A 10,789-nucleotide genomic window follows, 5' to 3' on the forward strand; every position below is an offset into this window, starting at 1 on the left:
AGTAACATACAACCGAAAGTTGCAGTAAGGTTTTGGACCCTAAAAATTTGGAGAGGAAGGAGACTAGATTTACTAGATTACTGCTAAAGGGTAGTAGCGAAGAAAAAAAAAAAAAAAAGACATTTTCCGTTGCTCAGTAGCAAACTATACAAACATCACTGGGAGTACGTACGCTGTACAACCAACAGTTGTGTTTAGAACTGTTGATGATGGTGACTAACAGACTGGCCAGACTTCGACTGGTGTATTTACTGAATGCTGTGTTAAAGACACTGTTCCTGTTTATGTATCATATTTCCTGTTTGAGCGTTCACTTGTTAAGTTTAAAACAATTAACGATTAATGGTACTACTTTAAAAAACCTGATTTACAAGCTGTTGACAAACGATGTGTTTAGAATACACAATCCTTCCATATATTGGTAGAAGCATGCGATAAAGAAGCGTACTTATTTTATATGACAAAACACTTTTTTACCATAGTGTATAACAAAACTTTTGTCCCTTTGAAAGGAAAAGTAATGGAACCAGTGAAAATGAGCAAAGAACAGGCTCTGCCATGTCTTTCTCCAGACAGCCTGGGCTTGAAGCATTTAAATTCTCTTTGCTTTAGTCTCTCCCCTCTGCTTTGGTTGAGGCTACCACCACCTCAAAGGTTTTATACTATTCTTTGCAACTGGAATAGTATTGAAAGGTTAAAGTTTGTTTTCTTCCTATATCACTGGAATCTCTTCTGAACAAGTTTACTTCTTGACTTAGGTTATTAGCCAAAGTAAAGCTCAACATCTGATTTAATCCCATGACAATGAGAAACAAACCAGATATATACGTAGCTTTATGAAACCATGCTACCAGGAATTCCTCAGCCAGTGCATTCCCCAGGGATCCACAACATGCAGCTGGAACAGCAAAAAGTTGGGATCGAAAGCTGTGTTGACTTTTATTGGGAAATCTCCAGCTGTCTAGTGAAGAAATCGGAACTCCAGCTGTTTCCTCCACATCTGGGATCTCTAGTGCTGCTGACTCCTGTTTGTGAGGTCCCAGGTAAGTTTTGAATGCTGTTACGGCTTGTCTTCGTGTTTGCAAGAAGGATGTTCGACACATCTACAGAGGGTGCTTGTAAAGGGTCTGAAAGCATTTCTGTGCCTTCTCTAAACTTGCCAGGTTTTTCTGTATAGCGGAGTTTGTGTAGTCTCAGAGCAAGCGTGTTTGAGAGCAATGGCCACTACAGAGCGTATTTCCCAGAGTTTGACTTAATCTGTTGCAGTGTTTTGCAGATCCCTCAGCATCTGTGAAATATTCCTAAAAGGTCTGGGAAAGGTGAATGAAAAGCAAGCTTATAGGCAGTAGGTTATGCAAGGGTGAATGCTTTTAAGACAAGAATTAAGTCTGTAAACAACTAATGTACAGCAAAGAGCGTCTAGTCTTTGTTAAAGACCACAAAATTGGCCATAACTCCTGTTCTGACTTGCAAAAATAGTGTATTTGCAGTCGTCTTACTCTCCAACTATATTAGAAGATCATCTCCTCCTGTTCTGTCACAAGTAACTAAGAGTTAATGGAAGTATTATACTAAACTCTGTCCTCATTTCTGACTTAGACTGTTGTAACTCCACTGAAGGTGGTGGTTACTCAACATTTAATCTACTGTGAACGAGCAAATAATTGATTTGGATGGCCAGCTTGCAGTCCTGCTCCTTGCTTTATGGCCTAATGAGGAGAGTATTTTTGGAAAGTGTTTACAAAACACTTTGTGAATGAGTGCTAAAAGAGATTCTGTGCTTGGGGCCAAATTTATAATCAACCAATAGACTTTTTTTTTTTCCTCCTAAAAACATGGCCTGGTTTGATAGAATTGTTTAAATACTTTGATATCTAGTCCTGAGTTGGTGAGAGACACTTCAGTTTGATTTCAGATTGTCCATTTTGTATCCTGAGAAATTTACCTGCTTATTCTCTTAATACAGCAGATTAGTTACAGTAGATCTGCAATGAAATGTAAACTCATTTTATTTTAAAGGCTTCATTAATTTTAAAGCCGTTACATATTAAATTTTATATACGTCAGTGTAACAGCAAGTGCTTCTGTTCTTTGCTGAATGCATGCTTGCTTGCAGCCAGCAGTCTGCATTCACAATGTGTTCAAAGTACGCGGTTGTGAATTTGAGTAGCATCGTGTTGGCTGAAACAGTTAGAGCTGCCCTTACCGCTGATAAGTCTAAGCCTAAAGTGAGACCAGGAAAAGTTACATGTCTGACCTGTTCAGCAAAAAGCCAGTTCTGTGTGACCTTTAGGTTCTCATCTGTTACTACCTGAGTATAGCATTTGCATGGGATAATAGAAATGTAGATGCAACTTCATCTAGTGCTTGATTTTTAAACCTCGGGGAGTGCCCAGCTGCAGGACATGGGTTATTGAAATCTGACTTCCAAGCTGTTCCTGTCTCAAGCAGCTCAACTTGAGATCCATCCCCCAGCTATGTGGATATTACTCATCTCGTAATGGGTTTTAATATTGCTGTTAGGAAGCAAAATCAAATAATTTTTAGAGAGCAGTCAGTCTGAAAATGAAGTGACTGGGCTGTTTGGTAGGAGGTTGAAGTTGAGGTGGGGGTTTTGTGTGAGAGAGAGCAGAAAATGTGGCTTTTGATCTTACAGAAATGTTTGGTATGTGGGTTGTTAGGCTCAGAAGTTTGAATGTCCTTAATATAAAATAATCTGCATGAGTATTTGAGTCTGTTCCTTTTCTACTTTTTGTGTGCTATTTAATGGTTAGTGAGCCAGAAAAAAAATCACTGTGTTTTCTGATGGTTCAGACACCCTCCTGATGGGTGGAAGACTTGAATTAAAGTTCGCACTCTGAACCAGGCAAAGCAATTAAGGATGGGGATTTGCACTCGTGTTCCCACCTTTTAGTGCTGTGATTACAGATTTGTAAAATTATGCCATAGAGAGAGAACATAACAAAACTGTTAGACAGTCTCCGAGGTTGACCCTGAAAAGTCATTCAAAGCAGGTACCCAGCTGGATGGAGCTCACCCTTATGTCTCTTGCATGTGTGAACGAACAACTGATGTTCATGGGTTTTTTTTGTCCCTACTTACCTGTAATCTACCTGGAAAAAATAATTCAGACCTCTTCTGGTTCCCTGGAGCTCTGGTGGCATTTGTATTTATGGGTACTCGCCTGCTTCCAGCTCTAGTCTTTGACATCAGCGCCAACCTTCTCTTCCTCTTCCCAACCTCCCCTCCAGACCAGGTCACTGAGGAGGGCAGGGAGCGACACCTTCCTCGCTCCGAAGGAAACCGTCCTAGCAGGTGGATTGAATGGTGGGATTTCAGGCATTGTGTAGTGTAGTGGTGACATTCACCAGTCCCAAATCTAGTGCTTGGCAATGCTCAGATCCACCGAGGAATGGATGGAGTGATCTCTGCAGGCATCTGAGAGAGGGAGTCAGAGGCGTCTGAGTTTGCTATTTATCCGTTGTTAATCTATGTGAAAAATCTAAGGTGGTGCTAGTTTTTGTGATACTGCTCAGGACTCCTATATGCTTTGTTTTTATTTTATTTTAATCTGCTTGGCTAAAGAAGCAATACTTTTTTATAAAACTAAAATATCTGACTCTGCATTTTCATTTACTTGACTTCCCATGTTTCATCCCAGATCACTGATTTATCTTGTGGTGGTGTTTCAAGACTCAAAACTGCTTAGCAAACTTCTTTCTCATCACAACCAGTTCCTATTTTAATAGATCAAACTGAGTAAGGGCACAACAAAATCCTGTAGTGACATATCTGCATTATTAGTACTATATTCTGTAACTCTGCTTTTAATTTGTTCATGTCCAAGTAAATTAAATTAAGTGGCTTTCTTTAAAAGTCTCATCAGTTGTTAGCAACCAGTATTAGAAAGCACTTCAAATGATTCCAAATAAGACTTCTTTGAAAGATGATCCAGATATGGGCAATTTCGATCTTATCTGGTAAAAGAGCTTCAGATAACCTCTGCTGCTAATTGAGTCTTGTGTTTTTGTGGGGTTTTTTCTTCCCAACCTTGGGTACAACACTGATTATTTTTTCCCTCAAGACATTTTGCCAAAATTTTTTGAATCTACCATTTTCAGCAAAGAAAAAACTTTGCTGAACGTGAATTGTTTTTGCAATTCACTGGCCTTCTGACTGCTTTTAATGAGAGCAGACCCCTTGTTTTAAACGGCATTTTTTAACTGCCCCTGCATTTTGCCCAGGTGTTCAGTGTCTTATCTAGTATTTTGTTAATTTGTAGTTATCTTGTCAGTAAAGTGGGCTTTTTTATCAGATACATGTAGTATAACAGTTATTAGTTATATTCGTATATACAGCTGAACTTGCTGGCTTTGAGTATTTCCTGTGCTTCATAAATACTTGTATAATCTGTTGTGCAGGCTCAGCTGTTCTTAATTCTAATGTGATTCATATTGTGCTTAGAAATCTGACATTCTTGGCTTGTCAGAAATATTAATATATGTTAGTGCCATATCTATTGAAAATTGACATGTTTTTTGCAGTGCTTTAATTTTCACTTCTTTATATTGCAGCATTCCATATTGAGCAACACGGCGTTGTTTGCTTTTAAATTTCCCTCTCTCACTCAGTCCTGAGAAACCAGAAATAATTAGATTATATCTTTCTCTTGGCTTGCATAGCTTTCACTTGTAGTGAATTATGCCATGCAAAACTGTATCCCTCCAGTGAGAATTTGGTTGTCATTGTTATGAGCTACATCTGGACTGTGTAATACTTTGTACTTTGCACTACAAAGACTCTTTGCCCGTGGCTCAGAGTCAGAAACCGTACCTCACCGGCAAGTAGTAATAGCTCTTTCCTCGAGTAGAAGTGCCATGTTTAACCTCCCCAGGTCTTTCTGCTGTGGACGGAGCTGTTGTATGGATGGGAACGCTGCTCTAAAGCTCCAAAGCTGGGATGACCTTGATTTATAATAGCGAGCCAAAAGTATTAAGGGAATGTTGAGCTCCGTGTGGACAGGTCGCCTTTCTTCAATGGGTTGTGGGAGACCAGAAGGAAAACTCAGACTTCCATCTACTTGAGCCAAATAATCTCTCCCGGTAGTTTATCTTCAGGAAAGAAGTTTGAATGTACCTTTAAGGTCCATATGATGGCAAATCAAAAGCCTTTACTGTTCAGCCACTTCTGTGTTTAATTACCTTACCGCAGAGGAGCTGAAGCTTTTGTTTCCAGGTTGAGTCTTCCTGATTTCAGCTGGGAAGTAATGAATGTTCCTGTCTATGTACAGTCTTTCATCTTGCTGATGATACCATTTTCTTGTATAATCATGGGGGTAGTAAATGATTACTATTCAGACTTCCTCTTTAAAATGAGATGTAAAGAGTTTGTGCCTCTCACTCCCCACATTGTTTTTGTTGCTGTCATCTCTTAGGCCATGCTCTTTATCCAACATGTGTGTGATATAGACCCACCAGTTCTTTACTGGGGCTGCTTAATTCTGACAAGGCATTATAAAACCAAACCTTTTTTCTTGTTTATGAAGTAATGAAGAAGCAACGGCACTTGGTTGCCTAGAGAACATCATTAAAAATGTATGGACTTTGGGGTTGGGTGTTTGGGGTTTGGTTCCCTGCACCCCCCTCCAGCCTATCATCTGCTAGGTCAAGAGAACATCAAGTGCTCCAAGCAAAAATGCCCTGTAGACCAAAACCTTGGAGGTTGCTCTAATTGCTGATCCCTATAATTTTTCCTTGCATAAGAGCTGTACTCAAAGCTGGTGCTGGAAGAAACACTCTTGTTGAAGCATAGAGGTGTACTAATCGTGAATTGAAATAGCATTTAAGTGCCATCTTTCTTTGTCCACACAGAAGAAAACCCACAGCTCGTTTTTGAAGCCTCACCTCTCTCGTCTTCCTGTCCTCATCCATGTCCTCTCCCATCTCTTTGTCCCAAATATATTACAGTACCAGCAAAGTCAACTTTTCTGCAACAAAAAAATCGACTTTGAGTGGAAATCCTAAATATCTGTTTTGTATACTATTAAGGAACTTAGGTTTTTATTATAGAGTGTAAAAGTGAAGTCCGGATATGGCTCCACAGCTTGCTATTGATCTCTGTGTAGCGTGATCTCTTGTAAAGACAGGAGATGAGCTGACGCTCGGTGAAGTTCCCTTGACTCATCTGTCTTAGCAGAACATACCGCAGCATAGATACGTCATGTTTTTAAGGAGCGTTTATTCTCAAAGTAGCTAGTCCCAGCTGCCTTTTATTCCTGCAGTGCACAGATGTGAGGTTACAGTACAGTTCTTCCCCCAGAATGATGTATTGCTATCGTGACCTTGACTTCTGCTCTTACGGAGGTTCATGGCCATAAAAATCACTTTGTTCAAGAGCAGTGGCTGTAACAAATAAGCTTAGCTAAACCATCACTTTTTCACTTTTACTGATTTCACTCTTCTGCTTTATGACAGAGGTTAATACAGAGAATTAGATTTCAGTGACATTGTTTAAACCTCTTTATCCTTGTCTAATTAAACTGAATACTTTAAAGATGATTCATATTGCCTGACACCCTTGCATCTAAATACTCTTTCTTTTAGATGGAAAGTAAAGGAAATGTGCAGACTAGAAATTCAAATCAGCCTTCCTTTCAGATATTGAGAGAGGGTGAGTTTTGTTTTTAAACTTTCACTAGAAAGCGCTATACTTTTCCAGTATCTGGTGTGATGATAGCCAGTTCCCAGATAGCCAGATTCCCAGAAAATGTGTCTTAAAGGGAAGAGCCATCAAGGTAACCCCGATTTCAATGCAGAGTGGCATTGTTACTTGTTGCAGAGTGGCACCAATGAGTTTTGGAGGTTGTGCCTTCACCCAAGCTGCATGCTGATGGCATGTTGGTAGGACCCAGAGCTGGGTACAATCTTCCCTCAACCCCACCCCCCATCTCCCCATGCATCCAACTTTCAGGTCTTGGGAGCTACAGTGTACTCCAGTGAAGAAGTTTATGGCGGGGGGGAGCAGGACTCATTGATGCTCTGTGTAATGTTCCTCCCACCACAGGACAGCTGTGGTCTTGTGGCAGATTCTTTCACTTTTTGTCAACTCGGTCAACAAGGCGACGCTGAAATGAAAATTTTATGCCTTATAATGAATACTTCTTACTAAGCTACAAGGAATTACTTGGTTTTGCATAATGTTTCGTGTACTGTCCCTTCCAGAAGGCGTGGTGTGAGTAACAAAGGCAGGGTTGAAAGACACTATGGTTTCCCTTCCTCCTCATTGCAGGACTTAATGATATAAAAAGCACAGTATTTCATTGATGTTTGTTTCTGTTTGTGGGCTTTTCACAATACTGCGGTCAGGAAGATGACAAGATAAAGGATGACTAGTGTAGATCTGCTCCCTCTTAGAATAGGAATAACCCCCTTTTCTGATTATATTTCCTCTCCCCTCCCTTGGAAAAGTTGACTCAGAAATCCATCACAAAGGAAATAAGTTCATTTGAATTTCTATTGAACCTTGAAAAGCTGCTTTTTTTAAAGTCCTTTTTGGAAGCTTTCAACAGTGGGGCTTTGACAAGAGCAGAAGGCAAAACTGAAACTCCCAGTCCAAATACTCCAGTGTCAGTGGCTTGCCCTTGACTCTTGCGCCATATCGCAGATGGAAAATGAGACCATTACTCATTCTTGAGGGTATGCTGTGTGCTCAGAGTCCTTGATAGCTGTAATAGTAAGAATCTCTACCATACAAGGAAAAATTACTGTTAGCTAATTGAAAAAAATGCCAGCAGAAATCTGCTTTACTCTATTTGGAGGTGAGAGGAGAAGGAACTGGCTGAATGCGATGACTTATTTCCCTGTCCATTTACAAAATTTCTCATGTTGTTCTACATAAGAATTTGTACATTCAGCCTTCATTTTTGATAGCGTGTTAAATGGTGATCACATGTACTCAGAAGAAAGGCTACTTTTTTTTCTTTGAGATAGCATAACTCAGAAGAACAAAAGTCTCCAACAGAATCAGAGATGAAAATGTGTCTGTTCTCAGTCCCATGCCGCGTGTGTTTTGGGAGCAAAATGGTTGTTCTCTGTTCTCATCACAACGTGGAAAAAGGTGCACGGTGCTGCAAACAAGAGCAGCTACATTAGGAATATAGAATAGGTGCATCTGCGTGAATACAACTGTCAGTGATTGCATCACTGGGCTTCCTGTGCTGAAAGAAGCTATGGTTGCCCTTGTCAAAAGTTAACATTTAAGCTACCATCAGATTTGCAAGCATTGTTCTGAATTCGATGTAAATCGTGGATATGTGGTCTTGCTCCAAAGAGGCAACGTGGTCTGCATTGTTATCAGAACTTTTTCTGACTGTGCAAGTAAAGAGAAGTTATAGAGCAAAGATACTGGTTCCTTCAGCTGAAAAAACCCTTTTTTCCTTAATGTAAGGCTTTAAATCCAACTGTATTTTTCTTTTTTTTCCCCAAAGTCACTCAGTAAGATACATGAAAAGCACCCGTCAGCGTGTACAGAGGGAAGCTTGTCAAGGGTGCAGGGTTTGTATGTGCACAGCGACGAGTGCTTGAGCCCTGCTTTCATCTTCACCCTTCCCATCTGAAAGCAAACCCTTCCTCTTAAAGGCTAGAAATGAAAAGCTGTTTATGCATTTTTCATGTTCTATAGGGTAACTGGAGGTCTCTAGATGGTTAAAAAATATTGGTGTATCAAACTGGGTTGTACGTGTTAAGAAATAATTAAGATGGAGATGAAATGAGGAGTAGGCTTGGGCTGTGCTTGGTCTTGGAAGAGTGATTCAGTGCAGAAAAAAAACAATTGGCACATTGTTGGTTTAGTTGGGCAAGATACAATTTTTAAATAAATAACCTTTCCCTGGTTAACTCTGGTACTGAGCTGCTTATTTCAGAGCTGGTGTTTGCGTGCTGCTGTCGCACAGGACAGGCTGCCCCGCTCTTTAAGGATTGCACAGGTTATTCAAACTTTGTTCTCCATAACTCGTTCTGCTGAACTATCGCTGATACCAACAGTTTTTCTTCAGGTAATACAACTCGGGATGATGTGGAAAGTCTTTTTTTTTTTTTTTTCTTCCCCCTTTTGATTGTCTTGTCTTGAAAGAGAAGTTTTAAAGAGCAACCTAATGTGTCTGTAAAAGATGCCTACCTGGTTTTTGACATGAGTTATAGATGTCTGAGACCTGACGTTCAACAGCAAGGTAATTCTCTGAAGTTTGGAAAAATCTCCCCGAGTTCAGGGTTATTTTTGTAAATCAGGTTTCTGTACACTGGACTTTACTACTAAAAATGTCTTTTAAAAACATGCAGTAATAATGTTATAGGTCTGTTTGGTATAACACTTGGTTATGTGTTTCTTGTATTGAAACAGTTCTCAACAGGTCACAAGAGGAAAGGAAATAATGGGAGTAAAATGAGGCCACAACTTGAGAAATGCTTTTTTCTTACACCAACATTGGAGTTTTTCTCCAGGGCTAAAATTTGACAAGTCACTTCTGTACTTGTGCCTAATTATATACCAGTCTGAATCCACAAAATTCAGCCCTCAGCCTCTGTAGCTTGTTTATCTGGCCAAACCCCTGACATTTCTACCATTGAAATTACTTTTTTTTTTTTTCCCCATTAAAAATACAGGGAGTGGGGGAGATGTTGCAGATAATCCTTAGACAAGGTCACTTTTGGCATTTTTTTGAGCAAGTTGTTTTTGCAACTCTCGTACTGTTAAATAGAACGAGGGCCCTCGTGGAGGCCTCGTGGAGGTCTGGGAATCGGTGCTAGGCCGCTGCTGGCAGCCACCCGTGCGGTCCTGGCCCGTGATGGGGCACGGTGTCACTTGGCCCTGCCACGGCCGTTCCTTTCTCATGGCTCCCCCACAACGGCTGACCCTGAATTTTCTAGACTAAACAGAAGAGATGTGTAATGGCCGTTAGGGTCAGGAAGGACAAGAAATGAATGGGTTCAGACTGTGAGTATTTACTATAGCTTGCTAGTTTGTGCATGGGGATGAAAATGTGCATGCCTAGTAAAAGTCTTTTAAAAATGGATAATCTGTGTAACAAAGCCTGGTCTCTATTAGCAGTCTGTTTTAATTTGAACACTTGCATTCTGAATTCTACCTTCCTGTTCCTGTAACTCAGGGCCATGTATTTACAACAGTGGCTTGAATCCTACAGGGTTTTCCCTCAAACCACCATTTCTTATTGAGGGTTTCTAACATGTTTTTCTTCTTTTTTTTTTTTTTTTTTCTTTTTAATATAGGCACAGCGGTTAATGGATTGTTCCCTGCTTGAGTTCACTTCAGGCAGTTATTTGCATCCACTCTTTTTATAATAACAGAATTGAAGGGTGTGTTAAAAAGACTTACGAGCAGCAAATTAAGCAATAAGCAAGCAAATAGCATTTGTATGCAAATGCTGTAAGTGTTTTGTCATGGTCTGGGATCTGTCAGCTACCTCCATGCTTCCAAAACTTCATCCCCATCGTTCTCTACTGAGGCTTTATGCCAAAGCCTGGTGAAGTCAGTGAGTCTTCCACTGCCGCTGGTAGGCTTCCGACTTAGGTCTGAGACAGGAGAGAAGCAAGACGTTACCAGCCACTCTGATTTCACCAGGAACTTCCCTGTATTAGGAAGACTTTTTCTGTGTTGTGAATAAAACCAACTCACAAGAGCCAAAGAATAGCCCAGCTTTGGAAACTCTTGCATTGTTGTCTGCATCAGCCACTGTCTTGATCTAGTGACCTCAAGAGCTGAAAACATTGAGCCT

Source organism: Grus americana, chromosome 10 (assembly GCF_028858705.1).
Source record: "Grus americana isolate bGruAme1 chromosome 10, bGruAme1.mat, whole genome shotgun sequence".
Taxonomy (NCBI): domain Eukaryota; kingdom Metazoa; phylum Chordata; class Aves; order Gruiformes; family Gruidae; genus Grus; species Grus americana.